The sequence below is a fragment of the Symphodus melops genome, assembly GCF_947650265.1.
Source record: "Symphodus melops genome assembly, chromosome: 17".
Taxonomy (NCBI): domain Eukaryota; kingdom Metazoa; phylum Chordata; class Actinopteri; order Labriformes; family Labridae; genus Symphodus; species Symphodus melops.
Window position 1 is genome coordinate 17,565,849 of NC_136707.1, and position 18,087 is coordinate 17,583,935.

An 18,087-nucleotide genomic window follows, 5' to 3' on the forward strand; every position below is an offset into this window, starting at 1 on the left:
CAGTCTTCATCGCATAGGTTCTACTTTGGAATTGGCTTATGTTTCTATTAGCTTTGTCAGACATGAGTGTTGTATGGTTTTAATAAGAACATATGTGAATTTCGACACAAGATAATTATTCCGAGGTGATTGCAGTAAACAGTATATACCAGAGTGAGTGCAAATGGCTTATTCTGAAGCTCACATTCACAATACTGTTAAGTTACTTCTAAAACTTGTAAATGAGTGACAGCTCCATCTCATCAAACACTTTTTACTGTGTAACTATGTGTGAAAAATGTAAAAACTTGGAGAGCAAAACAGAATTTTTGTTAAATGTAAAATGTTTTCAAAGGATTTCAGGAGTCAACCCTGCGGCAATGCTTCTCAGTGTTTGTGCTACAACAAGTAAACGGTTTGGAGAGAGGGTTGGAAATATTGGATTTAAACTGTAGTCGGTGTCACAGTAATATCTTTCAGAGCTGCCTTTATGTCTGCTACCGTTCAGTGAATGAAGTCTTTCTCCTCAGTTCTTAGTGTTGGTGATTGTTGAGGAGTTGGAAAACAGCAAGTCCTCCTGCGTCACTGAAGAGACTGCTGATGTCAGTTTGTTTTTGACCAGAGGAGCCGGATGTGGCCCTCAAAATACTGTGTACACAAGCCAGAGGCATTGACCTCCATCTGAATCATTATCACACACACACACGCACGCACGTACGCACGCACGCACGCACGCACGCACGCACGCACGCACGCACGCACACAAAGTGCTTCAAAATAAAAGATTAATAAGTAAGATGAAATACAGATAATTAATTCATAACAGACAGGCGGTTCAAACAAAGGCAAGTCTCAACAAATGGGTCTCCACTCCACTGCTTTTCACAAATGTCCTGATCAGAAGAGCTGCCAGTCCTGGGGGTGTTGTATTGCTTTGAAATTACTTCAAGCAGGTACTTGGCCATGCTCTATACACGATCACAAGAAATTTGAATTGGATTCTGGAAAGCCAGTGCAAAGACATGTCCAAGGACTGGAGTAACTTTAGACCTTTCAGGAGATCTTGATGACAGCTGAGTGGGAGCATTTTTGACCACTTGTAGGTGGTTCACTGATGTGATTTTAAGACATGTGAAAAGAGAATTACAGTAATCAAGGCTTGATGAAACAAAGGCATGGATATTAATCACTATCAGCTCAAACAAAGGGGGGGGTGGGCTGTCAGAAGAACACAGTTCAACCTCAGTCAGGAACTTTGGGTGACTTAAAAAACCCTCTGTACAGAAACGTGTCACAGAAAATATAGTACTACATTGTACATAGTATTTCACTAAACCGACACCGGTAAGGCGTGGGGGAAGATATGTGTCGATCCAACAAGCAGTTTTGCGTTGGCTGCAATTATACAGCCAGACTATAGTTTCTCTGTGAGACAGCACTGAGGCACAGCGATCGTCTTTGAGGAATATGCAAAAGTCAACATACAACAGCGACAAAATGTACTTGCTAAAATGCTTGTGCTTTGTGGGTACCATTATTACAGTGTTGACCAGTTTATTTAGCATTTTATCATTTTACCAGTAAATTTTAACATGTTTAAATTGAGTACAGTTGCGCTGATGGAAAGGCCTGTTGTTTGCATCATAGACCGTGTTTAACATTGAAAAAGTCTCAGTGATGTTACCTTAATGCTGTTACCTAATACACAAATATGCTATCATTTGTCACATAGGGCATATTTTTGACTCCATTTTTGATAAAAAATTGAGGGAGGTTGAAATTGTATTAGATTCAGATACAGTCATTGAAATTTCATTTTATTCTGAGAATAGTTGCATTATGCAGCAGTTTTTCTTTTTTCTGCGCTTGTCACTTGTCTGTATCCTGGTCCTTAGTGCTCTCCTGTAAAACATTGTCTTTTTCTGTTCTCCACCCTCCCCTGAGGTTCACTGTTTTAAACACATTCAATATTCATTACAAACAAGCACACTGCTCCTGATAAGCATTTTTCACTCCCTCCTCAAACGTGTTGAACTGCTGAGGGTCTTGTAAGAGCTGAAGAGTTTCCCACAACATTCATTCAACAACTCTCTATCAGGCTCTCAGCTATCAGCATAACAGATCTTATCTGCAGACTCTGAGCCAGAGGAAGACCAACACTTATTTAGTCCTTTAAAAAGGTGTTTTTGTTTTTTAAATCCCACCACTAGTTGTACACCATTTCCCTATGTGTGACTTATCCCCAGGAGGCTGTAGTAGATCAATCTACAGTCATACTGGTATGTCATATGTGCTTAAAGTTTTTCTGTGTGAGCCTGTCTCTTGTTATCAGAGTCAATTTGAGCCTGAGTTTTTCTATTTATTTATTTATTGGCTATTTTTTGTGTGCAGTGATGTCTTATGGGTAAAAGCCCAAGTCAAGACATTTAATACAAATTGTGTGTTTGCAGACCGCCTGTGGTCCTCAGAAGGATGCATAAACAGGTGTGTGTGTGTGTGTGTGTGTGTGTGTGTGTGTGTGTGTGTGTGTGTGTGTGTGTGTGTGTGTGTGTGTGTGTGTGTGTGTGTGTGTACATAATTGTCAGTTCATCTACTTTACTGCTTAACTACTCTCTGTTTGCTGAATGCATTACAGGACCATCTGACAGCCGTGTTTTGCAGGCTGAAATTACTGCAGCTCTGACACTACTGTATTACATCATACTTACTGTCTGAAGATGCAAATATTTTAACTGTGCTTTAAGATGTAGAAGAAGAAAAGTGAAACATCAAATAGAAGAATTTTAAAGCAGTTTGCTTTGCCTACTTCTGAAATATTTATTCAGACCTCAGAAGGCAATAAACTCAACAGTTATGGGAAGTTTGTCATCGACAACATTCAGTAGCATGCTATCAGTCTGTTTAATCCTGGCCCACAGATAGTGGAGCTGGCGGTGATGTAAAATCAAGTGGTGTGTGTTCGGATGGAGTGGCTCCTCATCGGCTCAGCGCTGCATCCGTGGTCTCCGGTGTTTGCAGAGCCGAGCCCTTTGACAACTGGTCTAGTAGAAGTGTGTTGTTAAGATTTGTGCTTCCTGGAATTAGAATTACTATTCTTGGTTAAAACTTGTCACTATTTTCAGGTCGTTCAACCCGAGCAGACAAAAATGGAAAGCGTACGCCTTAATGATCGTCAGTCTGTATGTGTTCACTGCGTGCAATGTTCTTTCTCCTATGGTGCTACTGTGCTGACCTTAGCATGACCTCACTGTCCAAATGAGTGTCAATGAACCCTAAACTTGTCACAGACACGGGTTGAAAAACAAAAGAGTAGTACCCAATTGCAGCAACACAAGATTGATTTAAACCAACTGCAAAAAAACGAACTTACTGAAATAATAGATCCAAAAATGTCCAAAAGAGCCATGAGGGGAAAAACAAAGCAATGCACAGGAGCAGAGGGATGGGGTAATCAGACACAGGTGAGACTAATGAGACAGGTGAGACTAATCAGGTTAATCAAGACAGGAGGGAAACACAGAGAGGCAGGAAACAATACTGAGAACGTTAGAAAGTTAAACATAGAGCACTGAAGAAACACAGCGACCTGAAGAATGTAAGAAAACACAGAAAGGCACAGGGAGAAGACATCACAAAATAGAATTGGAAACACTAAAGACTAAACAAGTAAACACAATAACATTACACTCGGAAACAATCAACACTAGGAAACATTAACACACAGAAGAGTAAATTTGAAGTATACCGTAATTAAATGAATGAATAAATAAAGAATAAATGTATCTTGCTGCCCGTTGTTCAGACTGCACAAGTGATCGACGTGAGCAAAGAGCTCTGAGTTAAAATGTATGAGTGGAGGCTTTGCATTTATTCCTCACATTATTGTCCTTAACTCATCTTCTGCTAACGAGCCACTGTTCTCCCCTCGCTCTCCCTGCAGCTCGCTGCGACGTGACATGCTCATATCTTGTTTACCGTGCAACGCACTCATGAATGACTGAAGATGTTGACGCTTCTCAGTGCATGTCGCTCCTCCTCAGTGATGAGAGGCAGGATATGTTGCTTTACGCTCTATAAACCACACCACTGATTTAAGGACATGGGAAATGATAAGAGTGTCTGCCTGGCTGCCTTAAATGACTGAAATGAACCACGCACAAAGAGTTTGACAACAGTCCATGGATCGGCTCTGTGTTCTGGTTTTTGCTGCATCTCAGCCTGAGCACAGTGTGTGTTTGTACTAGATGTCGGTTGTTGCTGTGACCTGAACACTTTTGCAGTTAATTCATTCATAAGTGGGGTCAGTTGCACCAAGTGAACCCAAAGCACATCATGTGAGAATAAATGTCACTTGAGGCTTACTGTGTTTTACTCCTGCGGCTCCGAACAACTAAAGCATTAGCCAAGCTGCTTTCCATGAATCACTCTGTTGCAGCATAGACATCAGAATAAAATAGACTGCACTGAGGCACATTGGCTTACTTGATGCTAACAAGCAGATGGAGTCACCTACAGTAACAGTGCTTTCTAGAAAAAGAAAAATGCACATGAGACACATCTGGAAAACAGATAAATTGTGATTAATTGTAAAGCACTTGAGGAAAACATCTTCCAAACAAAGTCTGTAAGTACACCAATCTTCCAAAAGTTTTTATAAGTGGGCTAAGCAATAGAGAATGAGCGAGCATAATGTGTTTGTATAACTGAGACGATGGAGCGGCAGATAAGTCGCTTTGCTTTCTCTGGCGACTGAGGCATTGAGTTCATTTAGATTATGGATGATAGAGATGCTAAGGGGGGGAAATGGAGTGAGATAACACAGATGAGGAATACGAGCGATACAGTAAAAGGGGGGGGGGGGGCTGTTGGAGCCCAGTGAAATCGAGACAAATTACCTCCATTTATGATGTTTGACAGTGGGAGAGTCCCCACAGAATACCAACAAATGATGCAGTAAGATTCCCAGCAGTAAACTTCTTGAGCTTCTTTATATGAGCAGATGATGAGTTAATTTATCATTAACTTGATCTGAGCCACAAAATGCCTGATATTCAGTCTCTGTATCACTGCAGAAGCCTGAAGGGAAGACTGTGACCACCAGGGCAAATGTTAACTTACTGTAAATCACAATACATTAAAAGATAAGGCTTTAAATCAGCAAATTGAAAGAATTAAAGATTGTATCATAAATTATATTAAGATTAGGGTTTCATATAATAACAATGTACATATAATTTACCTGAATGGACTGCCATCATTTATAGGTATTAAGAGTAATGTTATTCAAGTAAAGCATGTTTTCGGAACAAAATGTACCAAAAGTAATAACCTGTTGTATTACTTCATGGCTGAAATATTAATGTTGATTAAGTTATATAAATTTAAATTGATTAAGGTTTTGCTCATGTTAACCTCTTCCTTTACTGTTGGCTGTAAACTCTCTGGACTATTGGGGATTTAGTGCCTCAGAGTGTCGCCGGTTCAAGTCCCGGTGCAGACCAAATCTGGACATTGGTAGCTTCGTTTCCTGAGCCCTGCTGAAGTTTCCTTGAGTAAGGCATCAGCTCAGGAGTGCTCGCTGTGTGCAGCCCCCCCACTCTGCCGTCGCTTTATCAGTGCATGCCCCCAGGATCCTGTGTGTACGTGTGTATTTCAGCCCATGTAGCATTCTCAACAACAGAGAATTGAATTTCCCCTCGCAGGGGAAGTGTATCTTCTTTTTTTCATATTAAAAGACATCATAAGTCCATCAGTGAAACATTTGAAATAAAAAAAATACATATTTCTATATTTTTACTGAATCTAACTTTTGTTAAGAAAGTGTTCGAGCACATCAGTAGTTCTTGAGTCAATCAAGATAGAATTATTTTGGACTGTCTGTCTTTCATCATAATCAATAAGAGAGTTTCTTGTTCATCTCGGTATTTGATATTAATATCCTTTTATCTGTTGGCACAGATGATTTACTTTCCAGACTGAGGCGCTTTCTGTTTGTTATGGTTTCCTCAGAGGATTTCAGGGTCATTCTGAAGACACTGAAACAAATACTATCTCTATTTAAAGAAACATTTTGAGTCATCATCTCTGGATGTCTTTACATTTCATTTGACCTGGGGTCTTTTTAGTGTGCTCAGCGCTACTAAAGCCCACCTACTGAAAAAAAAAAAAACATACCAGAGTTAGGCTTAATAAGTACTTTGCAAATGTTCTTCCAGCACATTTCTACCAAGCAGCCGTTAAGAAAACTGTGTAAACTCTTCCCATGCACCTTCTCCATGATCAATAATATATTTTTCTCCTTTCTTTAGGTTTAGCTGCCTAGTTAAATCTAAGGGACTCAATTAATCTATTAGTAGCGTCCAGAATCTGTGCAGAACACAGTAAATGACAGCCCCCTCCTTTAAGTGTTTGATCAGTTTCAGGCTGATGGTGGGGTGACAGAGCAGTGAAGAGAAGCTCAGGGGGATTAGTGCACATAAACAGTAGCTACCCTCATCTGTAAAAGCTCAACATACAATAGAGCAGTGTTGATGGAGAGCCGGGGAGACGAGGTGCAGGGATCACTCAGGCCTTTTTTTTTAATTGAACAGCAGTCCAGTTGGAGTTCCCTCATATGCATGTTTTTTTTTGCATGCAATTTGGCAACATTTTTGTCTACAGCAAAAACAAACCAAGTAAGTTACTTTAAATTCTTTCTCTCTCATCTCTTGTCTGTTGTATTTTGGAGTCTCATTTCTTAAGTTACCGCTATTGTCCAGTGTCTTCAGGAATATTGAAAGCAATAATCTTTGCTGCTTTGAGATTTTGTCTCATTTTTTTTATTTGGTTTGATTTGTGTTAATGTTGCAATTTAAAACCAGCGTGCAGGGACATTTCAGTTTAATTTGTCTCTCTGCAATCTCTGTATGCTTATTTTGAATGCTCAAAATAAGATGCGAAAAACAAAAATAAAAGTGTCCAAAAGGAGTGGATTAAAGTGATCCTTATAAATCCCTACTGCCTTTTCTTCTATTAATGTTATAATATTTATATTCACCGTATACAAATATACAAACAAGTATCCCCAGTTTATTAGCAACAAAATACAAAATAAAAATGTATAGCCCTTCCTCTTCCCTATTCCTGCAATTTTGTTTTTATTGATTTATTTTTGTGCTTTGTTTTGATCCATTCCACTCGTCTACCAAATACCCTGAAATAGACACTCCTCTTAGCTTTGTGAACGTTTCTTCTTTAATTAAACCCCCGTCCTCGTCGCAAAACATTCTTTTTGAATGTTGCACAGAATTGAATTATTCTTTGCTTTGGTCGTGATTATCACCTTTTAAAATTGTACTAGCCCTACACATTTCAGTGCATGTGGTTTTAAAAATGGTGTGTTTGTGCTTTACCCCACATAATGTACTATCCTTTGAGGTAGGCTATAATAACTATAATCCAGGTATGGTAATACAAGAGTACAGATTGTGCTGTGATTTATGGTCCAGTATGTGCTTTGTTTTCAGATTTTGTCTCCATTGGACCCAATTAGGCTGTGTTATCATGTGGTCTTGTTCAGATAATAGTGTTTTGTTAAACAGCTGCTTTCCTCCCATAACTCGAGCCCGTGTTAGGACTCAGGGATGTGGTTTATTTTCAGAGCATCATAGGAAAGCCCTTGACTGTGATATTTGAATTAAAAGGCAGACGAGAATTTTTAACATTATGGTTTTATTCCTATTTCTCCGCATTGGAATAATGAAGCATCACTGAATCAATAATCTATTGGGAATATTGATTTGACATTTGTTGAGCCACTTTTACATAAGAAATTGTTGACACCACAAACTGTACTCTTTTGGCATAATGCTTTCAGTAAATGTCATAGTGTGAGGACTGTTTTGTGTATTCGCAGCTGAATCTTCGTTCGACTTGTCATGCTTCCTTGCAAGTGCTGACAGGTGGATTTGCTGTGTTGGCCCTGCTCCCTGCTCGCTTGTTTACACCAAATCTCAGGCAATCGGTGTGAATGTCACTAAAAGATTATTACTGTGGTGAAACAGTTTTTGTCCCAGGAGACAACTCTAAATGATTTACTATTTTGTGCTTTCATGCTGTTTTGTTCGTAGCAGTACAGTTTGAACTTGTTGGTTTGTATTTGATCATGTCCTGATGAAGTCATTTGGCAGCTTTAGAGCTGTTTGGAGCTGAACGGATTGAGATTACATTCCCTTTTTGTGATGATCAAATGGATTCAGTGAGGGTTCCGGTGATTGGTTCCCTGGTTGCACTGATTAGAAACAGGACTACACAATCTAAATATTTCTTTAAGGTGTGATAAGTAACATTTCATCATTAAAATAGCCTACAGGCCAACGTTTCTTGCCGTTTGCACTTGCATTATCCCACATGTTTTCAACTTTGCTCCCAAAGAGTTAGAGGAACTGTTTAATGTAGCGTAAGAAACATTTGGGTTGTTTCAATAAGAAAAAAATGAAATCAATTTTTAACAACAAAGACAACTCTAATGATGTCAAACAATGTCTGTCGCTGTTGTTGTGATTGAAAGGATCGAGCATTAAAGAGACACTTTGTTTGTGTACGACATAAAAGTTCTACTTCTAGTATAGTTATAGTGTGATAATGTACAATAAGTGTCATCAGTGAAAATACTCATGAAGAAGAGTTAACATTATTAGCTTTATATTTTGAAGGATATTTGACATTATGTACTGAAAGCTCCTGTGGGGACTTTTGCAGATGGTTATTTCTGACTTTGTCTCTGAAGGATTATTTTAGTCGGAGGTGTCAGTCAGAGGAGATAATTGGCATTGCACAGAAACAGCTTGGTTAACATGTGAGTGGTACATTTCTGTAATGACTGCAGGAGGAGACTTGATCTTTAGTCATCAAACACTTCTTACACATGCACAGAACAGCATGTGCAAAGAGCTTCGGGGAACACACAATGTAAGTTAGTAGATTGAAGTTAAAGCAGAATTGTAAATGTTGCAGATGGTCCAGGAAGCGTTTGTTGCTAGTTTAATCCTTAAGTATTTGATATTTCTGTACGTAAACACAACTCGTCCATGCGCACATTTTTTTCCACTTACACATTTGCTTTTGTTCTTCTGTGTTTAGTTAAGTCAAAATGTATACAGAGTGCACTTTTCTTAATGAGGCACTGTACTTTCTGTATTAACATTTACAGAGCTGTGATAACTCTTGTTGTGGTTCAGTAATCAGCGACACAGGCAAGACAAACATTTTGACCTTCAAAAGTAACTAACCCCATTCTCGCACAGTCATACACCGCCACAGCAGTGGGAGGGAGTTGGGGTCTTGCCCAAGGACACATTGGACATGTGGCTACAGGTGCTGGGGATCAAACAACTGATTTTTCAGTTGAGAGACGGCCGAGTCTACTAACTGAGGCACAGCTGCCCGGGTGTGTTAGTGAAGTCTTGGCTTAAACTGCGCTCTGACAACATGATAATCAGATTAAGAAATGATAGAATAATCTGTGTTGGCCACAATCCCTTTTATTTTCTTGGTCACAAAACTGCTACTGTCAAATAAACTCAGTGCAGTAAGATGTGCGATACATGAAGCTTCACAGTTAGGATAGCGTAAAAAAAAAAAGACAAGTTGTATAACATTTTAAAAGTAAAGTTTAAATACCTAAAATATTGCACCAATTCCATTCTCATTACACGCATTCTTATGGTTCTGTCTCTGATTGTTTGGAGAAGTATTCCCGACATGCGTTGTACAGACTGCACACATGTTTTGATGAGTGTGACCAATCATGTTAGCGGCTGAGGCTTGTGCGTGGGTCGGCTTCATGCCTGCTCAGATTTAAATTGAACATGGACTCTATAATGGAGCAGGTTGGTTAGCACAACAACAGCTAGTGTAAAAATACACAGAGATTTCAATTTCCCTGCCTCTCTGTGCCAGCTCGGCCAGTGTGGCTATGGCTGCCAGTATTACTGTTGTATCAACATCATGTTTAATTCTGATCTATCTAAGAGTCTGCAATACTCTTGAAAACAGTTTGTATTATCAGCAAGCAAGATTCGCTGGCTGGTGCGTGATCATTTGTATATCATTCTCTCTTACACAGAAGTTTGCTTGGTGTTATTGGAATCCTAACAAAGTCTTAGTTGTACCAACAAACACAATTCCCAGGAGGAATCGGATGGCTTTGTGAACAGGATAAAGAATCAGCTCTTTTCACTGAAAATACTGCAGATAGCAGGTGACGTTAAATGTAAAGACCTGAATATTTTGCCCTTCTTATGACTCGCAGACATTCCGCTCGATGTATGACAAAGTGCGGTGTTAAAATATTTGGGACAAATTCTTTAAATTCTCGTTAGATAAGAGTCAGTTTAACTGTGGATACAAAGGTATGCATGGGAGAGATGATGTTTTCCTTTTGTAAAATGTTGTACTTTTTTTTGTAAGGGTTGTTTTTTGTGTTTTATTTAGAGACAGGAGAGTGGATGGAGACAGAAATTGGGGAGAGAGAGAGAGAGAGTGGAGAATGACATGCGGGAAGAGAGCCACAAGTCAGATTTGAACCCAGGCCGCCTGCTTAGAGGACTATAGCTCCATACATGAGGTGTGCACACTAACACCGACAAGACGCTCTAACACTGACAAATTGAAAAACATGTAAAGTCTTTTTTTCTTTTCCAATAACAGGGGATGTATCCTCTAACCTATTTTCTTTTTAAATAGATGTTATGTGTTTGTTGGAATATCGCTAACATCTGTCAGAATATCTGGATGACTTAACAATCAGTTTTGACAAAAAAAGTTTCACATCGTGTAGGAGGGTGAAGATGGAATCAAATCAAAGTCTCCCTGTAGGGCCGTTGTTGCCAAACAGATCGCAGGTCCTGCTCACCTCATGAAAGACCTGCCGAACACTTCCCACACACATTCACATGTACGTTACAAAACATAAAAGGCCCATACACTCACACCCACACAATACAGGTACATCTTAAATGTTACACAATGGTGCGGTCATTGTTTCCCACCCACTTCTCCTCTGAATAGGAAATATGAACGTTTTTCAAAACACACAAATAATCAGCTCACAAAAAAAAAAGGCTTTGAGCGTCCATTGCAGGTCACTGGAGATGTAACACAGATGGGTCGCACTCTCCTCTCACACATTGTAACAGGGTCAGTGACAAACATTTTGAGCAGTGCAGGGACATAACACAGCTGCAGAAATCTGAATCCCTCAAGAGTAGTCATTTTGGCACAACAAAGATTCAATCTACAAATAGTCTATTTTGTTGTCTACAGTCTCTTTTGCTTTTGTTGGTCATATAGTGACATCAGTATTAATTTAAGTCTCTTTCATAACCAGCTAAAAGTCCTCATAGTAGCTGTAATGTCTAAAAGAGAGGACGAAAGGTCAACATTCACCTTCACATCCTACTGTTATAAAAAATAATTTACTGGCTGTTATTCCTGTCTTATTATGATGATGAAGCGAGAACTTGATAATGTTGGTCAAAGGTCAAGTTCAAACTCATTCCATCCTCAGGAATCGTTTGGTTGAATTATCATTTTTCTCAGTCCGAGAGAGCAATAGATAAGTGGACAATTTCACTTCATTTAAACGCTCACTATCTGTTCTTCCATAGTGTGTAGAGTCTCTCTCCCCTGTACACATTTGTTGCTGGGGGTTCTATTGTGAACTTCAGTTGAAGAGGTTTATTTATACTTTCAAATATTTTCATGATGGGTAGTAACAGAGTCTTAATCAGGGGGGGACAGCGGCAATATTTCACATCAGAGACACAAGACGGAACAGCGTTGTGTGTGTGTGCACGTACATGTCTGAGTGTGTGCACGTGTGAATCTTCAGCTGTTTTCACTTGTGTAAAACTTGGACACCAACATAATGCAGTTGAGGATACAAGGTGTTACAAGGTGAAAGGTGTTAAAAAGGTAGAACTAGAAAATGCAAATGCAAACCGAACAAAGGTTACTACTGTACATCTTGACAAATTTGGGCACTAAAAATATAAAGCTGTAGTCTAAAGTTGATCATGTTGCTATTCCCACACACATTATGGTTGTATTCAGTCCTTTTGTGATATATAGATATCCGTCAATGCTTTATATAAGATACATAATAGTGTGAGGGGACATGCGTTCACATATGGAGGTTGTAAATACTTCATGTTTTTATATATTTGAAATGGCGAGAGGAGGTTATGAACATACAAACACTTCTGCTGTGTTTTGCTATTTCCCTACAGAGTACTCCTTTTTCTCTATTTGCATATTCAAGTGTGGACCCTTAAACAAAGTGATGTGTTGCTTTCTGACACCGTTTGAATTGTTTATTCAATGTAGTACAATGTGCCATTCATGTTTTTTAAACACACCTCAATTCAGTTCATTCATGTCAAAGCAGCTGAAGCTTTTTTATGGAATATTTTGGCAGGGTGGAAAAAAGGGAAGCTTTGGCAACTCGGTTTGTCAAAACGATCATGTTCACTGAGCCGAGGAAAAGGTAACACGTAGAGGTAAGGGTGGGAGCCAAAGGGTGAGCAAAGCCTGGGTCTTTCTTGACACTTTTTCCAAACACCAGTCAGCAGAGAAATGCCAACAGGCAGCAAACGGTTTGCAGAGCACTGCATGTCATATCCCCTAACCAATCCAACACACCTGACAACTAAACACAGACAGAACTGACCAAATTAGGCCTCGATCTGCATGGTTATTTTACTGTTGAGGAGGGAAGAGTGTAAATAAAACTTACCTCAAGTAGGAATGTTTTCCCTCACATTCACATCCTGGAAAAAAGAAGACTTGATGGAAAAGACATAATTGTGCTTTTTGCAGTTTTGTGCCAATTAATAAATTCACTTCATTTCTCAGGAGCTCTGTGTGAGAATTTAAACACCAGAATTAGCTATCCCAGAGCTAATCGTGCAAGCATCGGAGTGCAGAGCCATGTCGTGTCTGATTGAGCAGAGTTGTGTGAACTGAGCACTCACAGCTTCTCACTTGATGAGTTACGTTGCAGAGTGTTGCTGCTTCTCGTTCTGTTTGCACATTTTGCCTCCCACTCTTCTTGAAGCAAATACATCCAAAATATGTTGCATCAATGTACACACAAAAAAGTCCTTTCTCTTTCTCATCTTCCACTCTATCAAGGGCTCCCGAATCCCCTTTACAACAAAATCATTGGACTGAAGCATCATCTTAATGAAAATGTAACATAACTAAACTTTGCTGGTCTAAAACGGGACAGAACCCATTGTACTGGGTGTCAGCCTTTTGTTTGGCACATCCATCCTCCCCAGTCACACCCTGAGGACTGAGCAGATTAAAGGATCAAAACAATGCTCTCTTCGGAAACGCTTCCTTCATCCCTCAGCTCCCCCCCTCCACAAACAAGATTCTGTGATGTGAGACTAATGCTAATTAGTACAATTTGAAACAGGCATTGCATGAACACATTTCAAGTCATTTTGTATCTCAAAGTTGATTCGGTTGTTATATGTTTGTCTTTAGGTCAAAGAAAGTCTTTTCTTTGGTCAGGAAAGACTGTTGGTACTCCTTTAGTACTATTGCCTCGGCCAATTGTTGTGTGTGTGTGTGTGTGTGTGTGGGGGGGGGGTGGGGGGTGGGGGGGGGGGGGGGGGAATTGAAAACAATGTCTTTTTTTGGAATTCATTACATTATAATTACATTTAGTATGATTATACTCAGAACGTCACATATTATACCTGTAAGTCAACTGAATGAATCCCTCTTATGTTTTTTACTCAAATAATAAGTACAACCACCGGGCGTCTCTGCCTTAATAGGCCAGCTCGAGGTAAAGTATGGTCATCAGATAAGGTCTATTATTATCTAATTATTTATGATCTGATTACATCTGAATACATTCTCCAGCCTACTGACTTTCAATGGGACTAATCTCAATCTGCACAGACTCTTGTGTTTCGACGATACAGAAGGAAGCTGCTATCAGTCTTTATACATGAGACACACACACTTATTTGAACAGTTGCAGAACTTACACAGAACAAAAAAAAATCCTCAAGTCCCTCAGCTATCATGCAGAAATCCCTATAGAGAAGTGAAATAGCCGATGTTGATGGATCCTTTGCTCAATGACAGATGAGTGTGCTATCTCCATCTTCATTGCAGCAGACAAGTCAAAGAGTGTGTCGCAGCATGATGCTCTATCCCCCCCTGGCCCTTTGCTTTACCCTATTATCAGATGGAATTCATCCAGCACTGTCATGCTCAGCCTAACATCTGCAGCCCTAAGGTACGAGCATTTTTGGTTTGTTAAATCTAAGCAATGGAAGAATGAAGAGTACATAAAGTTGTAGCTGCGTATTTGCATTAATGATCATCTAGCTTGGCAGATATCTTTGACGTATATTTTCCAAACAAAGCTGTATGACCCCTATCTCTAATCCAATCACTTCATTGCTAAGAAAGACAAACATGCTTTAGCAATGGAGAGCAATGTTTTATTCGACGAGTAATGCCGTGAGTTTCTGCATTTGTAAAGCTGCATGATAGATTGTTGCTCGGGGTCATTCTCTGAACCGGACCGTCATTGTGTTTTTCCAAGAGGTTTGTTTTGTATCCTCGCCGCCTGCATTCATACACGCACACTCCGCTTTTGTGATTTTATTTGTTAGACAGTGTAATCGAATAAAAGGTAAGTACTCTTGAACAAACAACAGTGATTGTTAGGGCCATTGTGTTGAGCCATCCAACATGCACTCGAACACAGGACAGTTTTCATGTTTGTTTTTGTTTTTTTTGCCACATTCAGGGAACCCCCGCCATTCACTTACAATTCTCTGTGTATATCTCACACAAATACAAATTAATCACCAGTTTTTATTATGACAAATGGCTGTGTATCGCTTTATTGAAAGGGATTGATGACCTTTTTGTATTTCAGTTTAATTGCGTCTGCTTAAATCCAAGGCGGCACATCAACAAGGGGGAGAAAAAACAAGCATTACGTCACATCCCGAAGCAGATTGTGGCTATTTCAGGGTGACAAACATTAAATGAAACAGGCGCACATACCTTGAGAGGTCTCTCTGCCTCTGACTGTTTGACTCTCAGCTGTGGCTTAAATCCGATGTGCAACAGAAGCGATAAGAGCGTGACTTTTTTCCCAGGCACTGACAGCTAGCGGGGCTAAACAACACGTTCCAGCAGACTTTGATTTGATCTGGAGCTGGCTGTAGTTTAAGCAGCATATGATAACAACAGAGTTTACAAGCCTAATTAGCATCACACCTTCTAGGCTGTTAGTTCCACTCCAGCTCCCGCTAAATGGCTGCTGTGATTCCCATCACCCTGCCTTCACAGCATCCAAGCAGACACATTGGATTTGACAAATGTGCATCAAAAAAGCATGAGTGACCCACAAAATGACTTTCCTCGGGATGAATCTTTACAAATCCTCTACGTCTTTTTATGAGCTGTAAAGAATGCTCATTCAGGGAAATTTTGTGTTCGGCTTTGGGGCATTTGTTGAGGTTATATCTCATAATATGTATGTAGATAAAACATGAGTCAGAGCGCAAAGCTGCAGATTTGCAATGTGAGAATGATGTTAATTGGTCAAATTTGAAATGGTTAAAAAATAGTTTTTATTCCCCAGGGGGAGGAAAGTAGGGGACTTTGTTGGTTTGTCACCTTATTTCATATTTCAGTGCGAAATGCTGTGCAAAATGTAAATGTAAAAACAGGATGTGGTGATTTCTGAAACATTGAATCCCAATATTAAAATAGAAGTGGCAAAAGGACAACATTTAAAAAGTTGTGAAATTTGATTGTTTTAAAAAAAAAACAGATATGCCTTTCAATACTAGCATTGTCCTGCTAAAATAAGTGAGGCCTTCTCTGAAAAACAAGTCTTCAATTTGGCAGCGTATGTTCAATTCCTGTGAGGTTTAGTGTTGAACAAATGTGTATAAATGCCCCCCATGCCACTACTGATGCTGGCTTCAGAACACTGCATTAATAACAAGCTGGATGTGTGTCTTGGATGCTCTTCTTTAAAAGATACATTTGTGGGCCACTTTTGCTTTTATCGGGTAGGACAGCTGACAAGAGAAAGGGAATGTTTGGAGGAGAGAGCGGGGGATGACACGCAGCAAAGGGTCGAGGTCAGATTGAAACGCACGCCTGCTGCGACGATGACCACAGCACATGAGGCGTGCAACATAACTGCTCGGCTATCCATGCGCCCCAGGGATGCTCTTTTTAAAATCGTGTTACTAACCTGTTGCCTGTTACTGCTGAAATTTGAACCCGGTGTTTTGTTAAACATTTCTATTCTACTGTTATGTTTTTCTGTCCCAACTTTTTTAAAACCTGTTGTTGGCTTCAAATTTCAAATGGGTAATTTTTCAAAAGCAGTGACATTTTTCAGTTTAACAAATCATCAATGTCTGTTTCAATCTACCTTTAACACCACAGTGTCCTATTGTGACTATTTTGCAAGTCAGAAACTATCTTATAAAAAGTAAATAATGCATACTGTACAAACTACTTAAAAATGGGACCAGGGGCTAAAAAGAGTGAAGACCCTCCTTTTTTTTCTATCATTCTCTCAAACTTTGGTGTACCCTCTCTACGTCTCTCTCTCCTTTTCTTTTTCATAATCTTACCTACAGGACTACACTGACCACTCAGCCTGGTTAATCATTGCACGTTTAATGTGCATAGTTGCAAAAAGTGATGCAGGCGGGCTGACGTGTGGGGAAATGAGACTCTTGATGTGTTTGTGGGAAAGGGAGAGAAGAGGGAAACCCTTGTAAAACTGTCACACATGCTGCAAGAAGGAACATGTGCTCACCCACATGTATTTCAGCCTCTCCACCATCGGACACATGCTTACACATTATGCGCCCACAGAATGAAGCCTGGTTACTTTCTTTGGTAAGAACGTACACATATTAGTCACATTTAGAGTGCCGATGTTTGGTATTGCAAAGCTTTCAATTTAGAGTAAGGTGTGACTGACAGAGATTAGCTGTTATTTTGGTTCATCTCTTTAGTGTATAGCACCAGATTTAAAAGGTGAACATGTGCTTTTAATTTACTATTTAGCTGTGACGGATTTGAATCAAAGCCAGTGTCTAAGAAAGACATACCAGGGATCTTTCCTTCTTTGTTTTAAGCCGCAAATGTTTCTATAAACAATAACAGATTTGTGGCTTCAATATGTCGGATGGTGTTAAAGGGAACCAGTCAGAGCTGTGATCTCAGCTGAACCAGTCCTGACCTGATGTCAGACTAGACAAGAGGAGCTTTGATCCCTGAGGCGCCCGGGGCAATCAGTCTGTACTATAGCTAATGCTCACTGCATCCTGTGGTCATTACACTGCACAGGCCATTTAGAAAATATGGCTTTAGATATTATCTGGAAGTCTGCTTCATTATATATAGGGCGGCTCTTTACTTTGTGACTAATGGCTGCTTGTTCAACCCTAACTTTGTTGACATGTTCAGTTAAAGCAGACTTAAGAACACTTTTGTTTCAAAGGTGGAGGAATGGATTTTTAAGCACATACATTTAACCTCGTTCATCAGTCATGAAACATTATACTCTTATCTCCAGAGCCAATGTTGTAACCCCAAAAGAAATTCAGTACACATCAACATGAGCACAGCGTCTTTCCCCGCCACGAGACTAGAACAGAATGGAATTTGAAACGTTTTAGCCAAAAATGTTTCCATGGTCAAGGTGTTTTTTGCAGAAACGTTTCAGATTTCGTTCCGCTCTCCGGCTTCGTCCTAATCTCTTGGGGAAGTTTGTGGCGTCCGTCGGTATACAGGTGAGTAACCTCAGGCAAAAACGAACACTGAAACGCCGACTAAAGAAGATGAAGAAGGACAGCAGCCAACTGTGACTCACCGAGTGAGTGCAGCTGTACCAAGCTGCAGGTGTATCACAGATGGTACTAAATAGCTTTTCCTGGATCTTTTTGGTCCTGTGTTTAATGTTCTATAAAGAGTAGTCTAGTTGTGGATACCTTTGCATCATTCAGTTAATAGCGTCTTTTTTAGCTTTAAGAAGTTTATTCTGTGATATCCTTC

General features: G+C 39.7%; 1 protein-coding gene across 2 annotated transcripts in view; it reads left to right on the plus strand.

The window, feature by feature from the left end:
• Positions 1-18,087, plus strand: part of gcgra (glucagon receptor a) — a 40,275-nt gene that overhangs the window by 10,849 nt on the left and 11,339 nt on the right. The window contains exon 2 of one of the 2 annotated variants that reach the window (XM_079365685.1): positions 10,453-10,532. The exons of the other annotated variant lie outside the window; for it this stretch is intronic. The gene's annotated coding sequence lies outside the window, so the exon portion shown is untranslated. The remainder of the gene's footprint in view (positions 1-10,452; positions 10,533-18,087) is intronic. 2 annotated transcript variants of the gene reach the window in all.